At 39.2% G+C, this 15198-nt stretch overlaps 1 protein-coding gene across 12 annotated transcripts in view; it reads left to right on the top strand.

The window, feature by feature from the left end:
• Window positions 1-15198, top strand: part of pard3ab (par-3 family cell polarity regulator alpha, b) — a 266919-nt gene that overhangs the window by 217549 nt on the left and 34172 nt on the right. The window lies entirely within an intron of this gene.

The raw sequence follows: 15198 nt of genomic DNA on the forward strand, positions 1-15198 counted from the left end.
TCAGTTTTAGTACTGATAGCCTCATAATTTATTGTATAATAGTTTACTAACTAAAAAGGTAATGGTGCTAATCATAAACATTAGTTATGCTACACCAACACAATGTTTAGCAGAAGCTAATGCTAACAGGCTAACTTCAATTCAAATTATATCTGCCTTTGAAAGACTACAGCAAATGTAATTTTGACTTAATTTACATGTTCTATAATACTCTGATGTTGTGTTAAACAGTCTTCATCCACTTCAAAATAAGAGCATGAATATAAACCAAAATTTTGACACAGATGTTGAACTTCATTCAGCCAGGAGTAAATTAGCGCTTTAGCTAAATTAATTTAGGGGAAGCTCAGTGCGCTAAATGGTTTCAAAGTTACCAAAAGCTCAAAATAAAAAAATAGCATAGTTATATTTGCTTCTTGGCATCGTGTTGACACGTCTGTGCCGCTCACATCTGTTGTTTGATCAGACAGACGTCCTTTTAAAACAATGTAAAATGGTTCCTCAGATCAATGTGTACGACTCCGGAGCAGGAGATTGTTTTATTTCAATCATTCTGTCAGCCACCATATGCTGCTATAGAGGGGAATGGGCTTTATTGTAAATCATAAAGACAGGCGCGTTCGTTTACATGTGTAATCCCTGGATCAGGGCCAAAAGCTACAGGCAGGAGGGATGCGGGAGGCGGTTCGGTTCAGTGGCTCTTTATGGGCCGTTTGGATCGTTTTTGGGTTGGAACAAATAAAGTAAGCTGTTGAGAGGTTTACTGCTACATATCCGTAGTGGAAAACCAGGAACATCTGGCTGTTCTTTTAGTGACTGTGTCTGCTGAGTAAAAGAAAAATATTTGTTTTAATTCCAAATCACAGGAGACTTCATGTAAATCAGGGGCGTCCAATGTGTGGCCCCCCAACTACAATTAAAACATTTATCAAGGTTGGTTCGCTAGCATGGGTGGCTAATACTGAACAAGGCAAAATTAAGTTAAAATCTTTTTATGTTGGAAAATATTTGATGCAACAGAAAATATTTCTTTTTATAATCTCGCTTTTTGCATTCTCTTTGGTTTTATTGTAAAAGTCGACTTTTGTGCACCAAAGACAAGCCTGTTCATTTGCATGTGTAATAAATTTAAATGAATTAATATAAAATGGGGAAATGCACAAAAATTTAATTAAAAAAAAAAACTTATCCAAGTCCTATTTTTACAGATTTATTTAATAGACCAAAACAAATTGGAAATTGGATGCCTTTCTTTTAACAAGGCAAATGTGCAAAAACCGTATTTTATGATTTACACGCCCCATTCGTTCAAAAATCTTTAACTACTTTATTTTTTTTAACTGTTGTATGCTTAGTTTATTGTAGCGCTGAGTAAAAATGATAGTTTCCCTTTAATTTTACATAGTTTTTTGGTCCCAAAGTTATTCTGACATGATTATTTTGGCCCATGTGACAAAACGTTTGGACGTCGCTGATGTTAGTAATTGGGAATAAACGAGTTTGAAAGCAGTTTGTTCTCCGTCTCATCTGAATTTATTAAAAAAACCCAGCAAACTATTATTTTTGGTCTCTTTCATGAAAATATGTTTGAATAAAAAAAGGATACAGATTGGACATCCAGTCACATTTCATAAACAATTTAATGCCTTTTCTGGAACAGAGAAGATTGAAGAGACTTAATATGTTGGAATTACGGCACTAGATTAAACCTGATAAATCTTAACAGTGGTAATAACAGTCACCATTGAGTTAAAGTCACGTAATTATATTTTACTGCCATTTCTTTTTTATAACGGTTGACACATTAGCAACGTCTCAAATTGAGTTGATGACAGAATGTCTCTGTATTGTTGACTAACACAGTAAGAAGGATTATGTCTCATCTTTCAGTAATGACTATTGATGCTGGGGGGGTGCAAACATTTTAATAGCAGGCGGCGTGCTGTGATCACACCAAAAATTACCCCCCTCTGAGTCCTAATCAGGAGCCAAATTAAGAGTTGGGTATAAAGCTGCTTGAGTGTGTGCAGTAATCCAAGATTAATATTGTTTGACGAATCTGTGAGGTGAAGTTCAGAATTTTTTTAAATGTATTTTTGCACATTTTTTTGTTTAATTTCCAGTTTTGTACCTTTGAATGTTCCTGTCGTCCAAAGCTGTGATCCTCTCAGAGTACAGGGTCCTTCTTCAGTCGGTATACCGACTTGAGGAGGAGGAGGAGGAGGAGGAGGAGGAGGAGGAGGAGGAGGAGTCCCTTTCTCTGGGAGAACCTCTGAGCTGTGGTTTGAAACCAGTCGGTGGAGGTTGCTCTCTCTGCTGACCAGATTGCATCTTGGACATTTTGAACGTTTCCTGAGGGTGTTTGAAGAGAAATGGAGAGCCCAACATGTTGATGTCTCCTGTCATTTCTAGTTGTATTTGGTTCCTACTTGAGGATGGATGGATGGTTGTTTAGACGGTTAGTCGAATTGTTGGAAGGTTGGATAGACTGTTGAATTGTTATACAGATGGTTGAATTGTTCGGATGGTTGTTCAAATGGATGGATTGTTGTTCAGATCAGTTGATGGTTGTTTGGTCAGTTAAGTTGAGGGTAGCTGGATGGAAGGACTTCTTTCTCCATCATCTCATTTTCTCAGTTTTAAATCAAACTGTGTTTCTGCAGCCTGTTTGATTCTGCTGTTTAGTTTTTACATCTTCACCTCATCAGTCATGACACCAGTTTGCTGTTCGATGAAGACGCATCAATCAGCATTTGTGTCTCCCGTCCACTAAAATGTCGCCATCATTCTTCTTCAAATGCATATTTTCGTATTTGGTCCAGTAACTTTATCCATTTGTGAGAAATGTTGTCCACAAGCCCTCAGAAGCAGACAGAATCCCTGTGAGACTCTGGAGGAATTACAGTGAATAACAGAAAACATTGGAGTCATTACTGTGAAAATAGGTGCTGCACTTGCAAACACAGAGGGATTAGAAAGAAGAAGGAGCTTCCAAAGGATGGAAAAGGGGATTTATTGTTGGTATATTTGCAGCCTCTGAGGTCATGCATCTGTTTCTCTGTGTGTTAGTGTGTGCTGAGGGACGAGTTGAGGGCCATTTCCACCCAGTATTGACCCTGTCTGATAGCTGCATGATGTCATTTGGGCCTATTTGGAGCCAGTCTGTCCGTCCATTTAAAACCCTTTGAGTTTTGGTTAAAACGAAAATAAAATCACAATCTAATCAGTTCTGGTGTTTGAAGCCAAAAACCATGAAAGATGAAACTACAGCAGAAATGTATATGATAAACTGAACCGTTTCCCAAGAAAATGCATAAAGAAACCTTTACCCAGGGTGAACTGTTGGTACTTTTACAATCTAATCCTAATCTAATCTTAAAAAAAAAAAAAAAAGTTTTTCTTGAGTTGTTGGTTATTAAAGATGAAAGTTACAACACAAAGAAGGTGCATAAAAACTAATCCAATTTAAACAGTATGTACTTTTGTTTTTTAAGACAACTATATACACAAAACTACCAAATTAGATTATCTGAAAAGAAGAGGGATAAAACTGAAATTTATAATATGAATATTAAAGATTTAAACCACATTTTAAAAGTGATCAATAAGCTGAAACATTATAGATTCAAAAACACAAGAGGCCATCTTAACATAAAATCAGATTAGTACATGATGCTCTGGAGGTAAAATTATTGCATACACCGCATTGTCTTAATACTGCACTGCGTTAGCATTGATTTGCTTTCCAGGAAAGCTTCTGATAAAACCAGTTTTTAAAGAAAAAGATGATTTATTCAAACCAAACCGAAGATTTAAGCCCTCAGCTTCCACTCACAAAAGGACCTGAAAGCAGTGAAGCCATTACCATCACAAATGTCTTCATAAAATCCACTTATGATATTTAATATTCATCAGATCCAACAATTTGCCAACATTCCTTAATAGCACTCTAGCAGAGCTCGGCCGCAGTCGGGCGAACTCTCCCAGTGTGTTGCACATTAGTGCGGTGGTAATGGCACACGGCTCGCGGGACGTTTTCCACTTTGTCTCCCGCTGCGAGCCGGATCCGGTCCGTCCCAGTAGGAAAAAACCAACGGGCGGGGGGAGAGTGGGAGTCTAAATGGGGTTCTTTTGACCATTTGGGTTTAAGCACCAGAGCAACACGCATGGCTAAGAGCTCGGTCTGACCCTAAAAGGATGCTGACCCACATTTGGTGTCATGAACGGCTCTTTGCAGCGCTCGGCTGTCAGACTGCAGTCCCGCATGTGCGACTGTGTGCTTAAGTCGCATGTTTTATGCATGCGCCGCATTGTGCAGCTCTGCCTCTTCTTACTAAGTGCTGCTTTGTTTAGTTACAGGCATCTTTTAAAAGAGTCCGGACCGAAGCACCAAGCTTCACCTTATTCTGAAGATGACGAAGAACGTGATGTTTTGCTCCAAAATGACCCAAAACAAGAAAATAAAGATCTGGTGTAGGGTTGGGCAATATGGACTAAAACGTTTTATTGCAACATTTTGCAGTATTATTGATAAGAATAAAAATGACTATTATCTTTTTTTAGGTAACTGTCTGAATGTGAGTTATCATTTATTGTATAAATTTCCTGACCTAGGAAATTTTTACAAATTTCCTAGGTCAGGAAATTTGTATAAATGTATAAATACCCTTCGCCCCTATACCCAGGTCGGACGACCGATTTGCACGTTTTAATCATTTAACAAATGATTAAAAGTTGATCATTTTTTAAAATCCCAAAAACTGCGTGTTTTGGATTGTTAGCTTTACTATTTTCTACATTTATTATTCAATTAAGGTATTAATAAATACCAATAAATATGGAAATAAGATTAAATGTTTGCATATTCGTGGTTCAAATCACACTTTTTTATTTGACAGATATCCTAAATAATTGTATTACACATGGATGTTGTTCAAGATGGTTTGCGTTTGTGGGGCTGTGATGGGTTTGTCTTGCAGACTCAACCATACAGTTACCTAAAAAATAAGAAATAGTTCTTGACGTCACTCTTATTGTCATAATAGCAGCTCCACAAAATGTTGTTTTGATTCTTTCATGCATGTCTGAGAAATCGTTTAATCTCCATGGCAACCATTCATCTGTGCAAAATGCCTGCATGGGCCTAGCTCCTCCTTCGAGGCGCAGCTCCTCCCCCCACTCAGCTCCTTCAGACTAGCCAGCAGCAATCAGCAAATACCTGGTGGAACCGCTGAGCTCATAATAGGAGCTACTTCTCGGTGCGAAGGTGGTAAAGACGTTAAAAAAGGATTAATAGAGGAGGCATGTTGCGGTGACTTCCTGAAGGCAGAGTTTCAGAAAAAGAAGTTTTTAAAGACACAGATGCCCAATTTCAAGACGTTAAATTACAAAGTCAAATGTTTTTTAATCATCTTTTATACATATATATATAGCATTTCTATAATAATTTAACATAATTTCTTGATTGTACTACAAAATGACACTGTGCCTGGAAAATACATGTTAGATATTATTGTAAAATGTGAGATTTTTTTTTCGTCGTGTGTGTGTGTGGTCTCAAGTTTTGAAAATCTTTCCGACAATTTTTAAATCTTCTTGTGTAAACAAGGAATTTGGCTTTTTATGGTACCATGACCCACTTAAACTAGAACTTCTTGAATAATGGAGAGTTCGCAGTGTCAATGGACATGTTCAGTCTTGCTGGTTATTAAAAACAACTGAAAGGTCAAATTTTTGTTTTCCTGTTAGCTACACCCTCCTTTATCCACAGTCAACATCAACTTGTCCTTTTCCACTTTCATTTTCCTGAATGACCTCCCAACCCCAATACACAGAGCTAGAGAAACACACAATACATAAATTCTCAGTTTACCAGCAGGGACTTTGGTTGTAAAGAAGGACAACGCTTTAGCCCACTGATGCATACAGAACAGAGAAGTCATTAGGGATGAAGCACACGAGTTTGCTGGAAGTTGCATCGTGTTGCAGCATCCTCTCAGACAATTTCCAGGCTCCTGTTCCTTCATTTTCCTTCCCTCCTCATCACATATTCTCCTGCTTAGTCTCCAGCGACATGCAGCATTCACTATTAATGTATTTATGCACCACTTGTTCTTCGTCGCTTGCAAACACAAAGTTATTCTTGTTTCGTTTTCTTCTCCTGTTGGAAAATAGCTGGAGCTGATGAGGGGTTAAAAGAGGACTGAGGAGATTGCTTTTCCTTTATTTGCCTCATTATCTTGGCCTTCGATCAAAGCGTTTCATTTCTAAACTCAGCAAATATGGTTAAGAAGACATAAAATTTCTCCAGTTCTTATAAAATACAACTCATCTGCTTAGAAAAAAGAAATCTACAGTTGCTGACTTTGCAGAAAAGTAAAAGTCTGTTTTTCTCATTACGATAAACGCGCAAGTCTCAACAACAAATGAACAAATGCTGTTCATGCAACACAAGATCTCTATTGTTGGTTTGAATGACTACTTATCTGCTTAGAAATAAAAAAATCTACAGTTGGTAAAAAAATTTTTTACAAAAATCTAAATCTGAGTTTTGCTTTTTGGCACTTTGTCACCAGAAAACGCGCTCGTCTCTTAGCAACCAGTTAACATTAAATACTGTTGTTCAAAAAACATGACATTTCTTCTTCTCTTTAGAAATTCTACTTGTTTTATAGTACTTACTTTTCAAGAATTGTGCAGTGAAATTTGCATTAAATTGTTTTTGTCATTGGTGAAAAATATAATGTAAAACATTCAACAGAAAAGTAAAAATCAGATGTTTACTTCGTGGAACTTCGTTACCAGAAAAACTCGCTCGTCTCTTAGCAACCAGTTAACAACAAATATTGTTATTGTTAAAAAAAATCAAGATTTCCTCTGCTCTTTTGAAACACTACTTACTAAGAATTGTGCAGTTGGTAAAATTTGCAGAAAATTATTTTATTTTTTTGGCATTGCTAGTAAATATAAAACATTCAACAGAAAAATAAAAATCAGATGTTTACTTCGTGGAACTTCGTTACCAGAAAACACACTCGTCTCTTAGCAACCAGTTAACATTAAATATTGTTATTCAAAAACATGACATTTCTTCTTCTCTTTAGAAATTCTACTTTTTATAGTACTTGCTTTTTAAGAATTGTGCAGTGAAATTTGCATTAAATTGTTTTTGTCATTGGTGAAAAATGTAATGTAAAACAGACATTCAACAGAAAAGTAAAAAATTTTTCGTTGCCAGAAAACTCGCTTGTCTCTTAGCAACCAGTTAACAACAAATATTGTTATTGTTAAAAAAACATATGATTTCTTCTGTTCTTTTGAAACTACTAAGAATTGTGCAGTTGGTAAAATTAGCAGAATTTTTTATTTTTTTTTGGCATTGCTATTAAATATAAAACATTCAACAGAAAAATAAAAATCAGATGTTTACTTCGTGAAACTTCGTTACCAGAAAACACACTCGTTTCTTAGCAACCAGTTAACAACAAATATTGTTGTTGTTAAAAAAAAAACATAAGATTTCTTCTGCTCTTTTGAAACACTGCTTACTAAGAATTGTGCAGTTGGTGAAATTAGCAGAAAATGAAAATGTTTTTGGGGGTTTTTTTGGTCATTGCTAGTAAATATAAAACAAACATTCAACAGAAAAGTAAAAATCAGATGTTTACTTCGTGGCACTTCGTCACCAGAAAAACGAGCTAATCTCTTAGCAACCAGGTAAAAACAAATTATTGTTCGTCTCAACAATTTAATGACAAGTATTGTTGATCTGCTCTATTGAAATACCATTTATCTGCTTTTAGACGAGATTTGTGCAGTTGATAGATTTAGCAGAAAAGTAAAAATCTTTTCTTTCTCATTGGTGGTAAAGCTGTTATAAAACAGACATTGAACACAAAACTTCGTGGCAGTTCGTTACCAGAAAATCCGCTCGTCTCTTCGATCCGCTGCACATTTTTCCCAGCTCCCTTGCAGCACGCTGTCCATTCACCACATAAAAATTACATCAGAGCCCTCATCTTTAAATAGCCTGTGACATTTATTGATGGACTGAAGTGGGTCCTCTCTGCGCCGGTTCGGCCCGGGGCCTATTAAAGCAATTGAGTCTTCTTTGCATTCTGCCTTTGAAGTGTTGGGAGAATGGCTGCGCCCGTCCAGACTGCGGTTAATCATTAGTCATAGCAAAGCGCTCTGCGTGAAAACGGCTGCTTTTATGGCGGCGGCAGGCGCAGCATGGGGCATCGGTTATGAAGCTCGTAGATAATGTCTTCTGCAGGGAAAGTGTGTTCGTGTGTCGTCTTTTTGTTCCCTCGGGGTATTAAGCATCACGCTGATGATAAGGAGTCGTCTTCTGTGTGATGATGTGTGATGTGCTAGTCATTAACACTCTGGGTCATGTTTCTTCCTCGTTATTTTGCTCCGGATGTAAACTTCTACAAAGGCTTTTGGCCCATGTTCATGTTCTGATGTTCAGATATGACTCCTGCCTCAAGCAACTTTGTATTTTTTTTATTATTGAACAAAACAGATGTGCAGCAGGGCTCTGCTGGGAGGCATCTGCCATGTTAACAGCTGGATTTTTTTTGGTTGGCCTCCCGAATCTGAGCTGTAAATGATGCATCTGATTGGTTTTTGTTCCACCAGACTTTTAAACCCACAGCCAGGTTCTGCTCTGTTTACTCCTGTTGAAGGGAGTCATTCCTTTCCACTGTCACCACATGCTTGGTCAGGAGGGAGGGATGTCCTTTGGATAGTAAAACTTTTTACCTACTGGTAAGACTGGGCAATATTGCCAAAGAATCATATGACATATGTATTTTTAAAGACCTTGTAAAGACTATTTTCAACATTTTACACTGGAAAAATATGTAACAGGGATGAAAAGAAAGACGAAGATTATGAGACAAACAAAAGTCACCTGAAAGCAAAGACAAGGACGTCGAAGTTTATGTAGCGCTTGGCGGGAGAGAGGAAAGACCGGTGTGTTTTCTGGGTCTGACCCAGCGGACAGCATGACTAAATAAATTAAGGCGTCACTTAATGACATTACACCCCAATCACGCTCATAAGTCGCTTGAGTTTTTTAATCGAAAACGTGACGAATATTGCCAGGAAACGTCCCGCTTTATGAATGATGCTTCAGAAAACCAGCAAGCACTGTTAGCATCTTACAAACCAAATGCCCAGTGTAAAAAAACCCACACCGTAGTGGAGGAGCTGATGCTGCCTGCAGCGTTGGACATGGTCTCCGTCAGGCTGGATGACAAAATGCTCCAAAAATAAAAACTACCCCTCTGTCCAATGACACTATTGCCAGACGTATAAATGACAATGCTAACAATCTTCAAGATCAGCTGGTAGATAAACTGAAAGAACAACATTTTCCCTACAATTCGACGAAGCGACCGACGGCAACAAAGACTGTTTGTGTCTTATGTATGTTTTGACGTGACAAACTCCCCGTGTGAGGATCTACGTTTTTGTAAATATGTCAGAAACAGAGGGACAGCTGAAGAGCTATTTGAAATCCTGCACTGTTTCCTGACTGAGAAGGGGCTAAAATGGTAAAACGGCATCGGTGTTTGCACAAACCATGTCAGGGACGAGAAAAGGGAGTTCAGACACTCATCAAGAAGTGGAGACGCTGTGTTATACGTAGAGAAGCACTGGCTTCAAGGCCCCTTTCCTCTGAATTAAATGAGGAATGATAGGTATGGTCATTTTTGTAGAGTCTTCTCTGCCATCTGTGAGGAGCTGAACATCAGGCTGTGCTGTTTCACAGTGAAGCACGGTGGCTGTCATGAGGAAACGTTTGGTCCCGAGGTTTTGAGCTCCGAGTCGAGATAAGAACGGTTTTGGTCCAGGAGCACAAGCAGGAAGTCGCAGAACAATTTGGTGATGAGAACTTCCTGGCATTAACTGTCCTTCCTGAGTGACATAATTGGAAGGCTTAACGAACTGAATCTACAGCTTCAACGGAAAGATAAACGCCTCCCTCAGGCCACAGGCAGGATCAGCTCTTTCACTCGAAAGCTTGCAATGTGGGGCCGGCCACTTGGTGAAGCAAATACTGATTCATCCGAGAACCTGCATGAGTTTGTTGACGCTCCTGACCATGACGCCACCTCAGTGATTCCCTGCATCAAGCAGCATGTTTCATCATTGATTGGATTCTTTGGAAAGTACTTCCCTGACGACAGCTCCCAGTTTGACTGGGTCAGAGATCCTGTCAGTGCACCAGCTCCTACTGGTTTCAGCTCTGCAGAGGACATGACATCTGAGTTCACATCACTGAGTGCAGAGAGGCTGTGGACATCATGTCTTTGAGTCTGGCTTATAGAGAGGGATAGAGACTGGCACTACCAACCAAATACAGGCCTTTTTTTTCCAACGGTGACCAGTTTATTCAAGTATTCTGAGAGATTCTGGACTTTGTTTATTAAATTTTGTGATTTACTACAGAGTACAACCTTTTCTGCACAGTGTTGTGTATTTTTATCTTGACTCCTTTGTTCAGAGTCTGATTCTTGTGGTTTTCTGTGTGTGAGCGAAGAAATCAAAGCATAGTTTGGTCATGTCTGACGTCTTTTAATCTACTTTTTGTTTCCTCTTCCCTGTAAATAAAAACGAATTGTTTCACCAGCTATTCTATCATTTAGAGATGTTTGGTCAGGACCAGCGTACATCTCAGTCGCCCTTCCTGAATCTCTGCTGACTGTAGTTATCTGAAGGATTTCAGTCTCTGCAGCAGTTAAATGTCACTCCCAGTTCGTTCAGCTGCGTGTGCGATTGCAGGAAATGGGCATCATGGCTCCCAGTCTTGTCTTCAGCTCAGCGTGGCTCCCACCTCGGGTTTCCCACATGGAGAGCGGAAAATAAAGGAAGTTCCTCCCCCCGCTGTCGGCTGCTGCCTCTTTTTCTGCGGATAGTTTTTATTTAGCACAGAGAAGCTGAGGAGAGTCAGAACTAAAGCGTAGTAAAGCCGTCCCACTGTGCTCTATTTATTAATCAGAAACATGCAATAAAAATGATCATAACCTTTATATTAGAGCTGAAACAGTCTTGATTCGTTAGTTGATTAACTGTAAGAACACTATTATTCCACATCCTTTTGATTATATCACTTTCCTAATTAAATTACATCCCAAACAAAAACATTAACCGTGCCAGAAAATGTTTTATTTCATCTTAGAAAGTTATTTTTTGCCACGGTTAAATTTTTTTCCATTGAGTGCAGCTCATAGTTTTCACATAATATTGGTTTATGTAGGGCTTGAATGCTCGTCTGTTTTAAAAGTTTTCCCGCCTTTTTCCAGAGGGAGCAGAAAGGCGGGAATCACCATAGCAACAAGTGCTTCAGTGCTTCTCACTCAGCAGGTCTTTTATTTTTTTCTTTTTAAATATAATCGACTAAAATTCAAGTTCAAAATTACTGATTGGATGAGGAGAATGATGTTGATTTTCTCCATTTGATACGTCATGTAACCTATTTTAGTTTAGCGATTATAAAACGAATAAGATGGTTAAGTTTATTTTTCCCATCTGAGTTAAATTAAGCGAATGTTTCTTGGATTCTCCTCCTCCTTCGTTCCCCTTTAATAAGTCTTAACTGCGTTTGAGATTAAGAGACCTCCTGTTTCAACAGCTCCAAAGTAATTACAGCCAACCCACTTTCACTCTTCCACTCACACACGCACACAAAGCCCCAAAAAGTTGCTCCCATATTTAATTAAATGCAATCATTTCACCATAGTGGGGGGAAAAAAGAAAAGGCTTATTAATCTAATTAGGAGACTCTCCAAGCTCTTTTCTGGAGCGTGTTGGAGATTGGAGCAAAGTGTGAATCTACATGTTTGGATCTTTTATTTCAGTGCGCCGCGTTTCAGCGGTGATATGCATCGGCCTTTTTATGACGGCTCTGTGCTGTGAATACGGCCGGCAGCTGCTGTAATAACCACGGCCCGGACAAAACTTAATTATTTCTTTCAGCTTCCATTTGCTTGAAGCAAATTAGCCAATGCGAAGGAGTGAATCAGTAGTTGAGCAGCAGGACATGAGCTCTGGTTTTGTGACGGAGTTGGTGAAATTTTACTTTGATCTTAGACTTGCTTTTTATCATTTGATTTTACTCCAACAGCAGCTGGATGGTTTGTTTTTATAGTCTGTGACCCGGTTAAGCCACCATCGAATTGTATCTTGGGATATAATATTTTCATAACATACCCCTCTCTGGTCAGTGGACTGTTTTTCCATAGTCATATCTCTAAATGAGCTACGCTGCTACATTTTGTATTACAAAAGACTAAGATTACCTTTATCTGTTTTTAGCTTTCAGCTTCAGTGGAGAGACTCTCCATCTACTTCTCCAGTTTTTCCTTGTTTTTCAGTAAATAAGAGTCTATTTAAAGTCTTTGTCATGTCAGTTTGTAACGACGCAATAAGTCGCCTCTGATTGGTACCATCTTCTTGAATCATACACACAGGAAACCTTTCAGATTAAAGGGATAAAAATTACCTGATGTTTTCAAGATGTCAGACCATCACACTCCCTCTCCGTATTATGCATGTCCTGTTTCATATTACGTCCACTTGTTGACTTTTGACTAGAACCAGACGTCTCCGTGCTGCTGGTCTTTCTGCTCCGGACATCAACCGGCGTCAAACTGCCAGCCTGTTGCTCTCATGGGTGGAAAAGGAGGAGGACAATTTAGGATGAAGGAGACGGAGGAAAGCTTTTCTTTTTATTTTTCATTTTCCTCTGTTCTCTCCAGCAATCTTGGGAAATGTTCTTGAAGAGAAGGAAGTTGGAGTTTAGTGGAGAAGTTGGAGTGATGACAGCTCTGTTGCCTCGGGGAGAAAAATGTCTTCAGTTTCTCTCTTCCTAGATATTTTTTTCTTTCTCTATGATGTTTTTTTAGCCGAATTTTAAATCCTCGAGTGTTTTAAGTCGGTTTTCTGCTGCTTTTTCTTGCCTTGTTGAACTACATTTGCAGTGGCTTGTAAAAGTCCTCATACCCGATGAACCTTTACATATTTTGTCACTTTACAACCACACACATATATTTAATTGGAAATGAATGTGGAATACCAACACAAAGTGGTGTTCAACTGTGAAATGGAGATCTCGCCCCGTTCTCCCTAAAAAGCTGATAACTATCAATGACTACCATTAGTTTTAGCTAACAAGTTGTCAACATAACATGCTAAATCTTAAATATGCACGTGATAAGGGTCTCAGTGCTTTGCTAGTAAATGTCAACACTATAACAACTAGATAACAAGGTCAGGAAAAAGTTTTAACTAAAAAAAGTATAGCGAGGAGGAGGAAAGTAGTTCAGCTATGCTAGCTTGACTATGACAACTGTAACATGTAGATGTGCTGTGGAATTCTGAGTGTTTCGGTTCAATTAAAAAACATCAGAAAAGGCGACCCACACACCAACTCTGACAGAACATGAAAGAAGTAGGGGTTTAAGTTAGCTAATCTACCGCCGATGTGTTAGATTAGCTAATAGCAGTAGCTAATCACTTCTTAATAATCTCAAAATGAGCATCAAGGAAAAAAAAACATAAAATCGTAAATGTTCTTTGGATGGTAAATGTTTGCATGTTTTTTGGTGTTTAATCTTGATACATGTTAGAGGCGTTGTTGTCAGTTGCTACGGCAACAAGTCTGTTTGTAGCATAGCCAACAAAGAGAATGAGGAAAAAGAAGAATGAGTGTTTTCCTGTGTTATTTTCCCTTTCCTGTGGAGCACTAAATTAATAATACCTACACCTCCAGGTTTCATTTTGTTAACTTGATTGTTCTACAGAGGCAATGAGGCTACGGATGGCAAGGAAAAGAATCGCCTTCATGCCCTCCAACGTTGTGTGCATGTGCAAAATCTCCAGATGTAAACAATAACATGCAATGTGTTTACGCTACTTTATGTTCATATTTCACCTTAAATTCCTGTGAAATATGTTTGTTTGTGGCTGTAATGTGCAACCTGAGGTGACTGTTCCTAGACAAACACGGCTTCAGACTACAACTCCCCTTTCTCTGGTACTCCAGTAGACCTTTTTCATTTTTCTTCCAGTGTCCTAATAGAATTTGAATAGTGGACCTGCCAGTCCCAGCCAGGACCTATCGATCCCTTCCAGCATCTTTTCCTCCCCCCTTTAGGATAATGGATTGCCATCACGTCCTCTCTGAGCTCCAGCCCCCTTCCTCAGCGCCTGTTAGTACAAATAATGGCTAATCAATATGCGCTGGAGTCCCTGCAAATGTCGTTTTAACACTTGATTTATGCCGAGCTCTTTCTTAGTCCGTTTGCTTACCAGCCGGTCAATTTCACCAGTCGCAGTAAAGTCCTCATCTGGACCTTAAAGATGAATACTTTATCTGGACTTTCACACAGTTGGTAAACAGCCTGGCGCTTCGGCCTCTGACTTCGACATGCAGATTGGGACAGATTGTCGATCTGAGATCATCGTTCAAACTCTAATGGCTGATCACTCCATCAAGATGGGATTTTTCTCAACTTTGTCAAGTCTGCCGCTTTAATCATGTTGTGTTTGATGTTTCATCCATACGCGATCGCTGCAGCTAATGCGATTTAACGAGCGGGGAGGTCCGGCGTTAGGGATGAGTCGGCTGAGCGGCAACGAAAGCTGACGGGCCAAATATGTCAGAGTTCCTACGTTGTCTGGAGGAGTCAGTGCTGGATGAAAAAGAGGAATGGGAAGATGCTTGTTTTTCAGAGGTTGTACTCTGCCTCCGTGTCTAAAAGTCGTATCAATCCATTAGTTGGTATGTTGGCCATTTAAACGTCCGTCTGTTTGTCCAGTTATCCATGTTCATCCACAATTTTATCTTTCTGAAGTCTCTGTTTGTTCATCCGTCCATCTACATTTCCATCCATCCATTCATCACTCTACCTGCCCATCTGTCCGTCCATCCATCCATTCATCAATTCATCACTCTACCTGCCCATCTGTCCGTCCATCCATCCATCCATCCATTCATCCATCACTACCTGCCCATCTGTCCGTCCATCCATCCTTTCATCCATCCATCTGTACCCATCCATCCATCCATCCATCCATCCATCACTCTACCTGCCCATCCATCCATCCATCCATCCATCACTCTACCTGCCCATCTGTCCATCCATCCATTCATCACTCTACCTGCCCATCTGTCCATCCATCCAT

The sequence above is a fragment of the Poecilia reticulata genome, linkage group LG17 (assembly GCF_000633615.1).
Source record: "Poecilia reticulata strain Guanapo linkage group LG17, Guppy_female_1.0+MT, whole genome shotgun sequence".
NCBI lineage: Eukaryota > Metazoa > Chordata > Actinopteri > Cyprinodontiformes > Poeciliidae > Poecilia > Poecilia reticulata.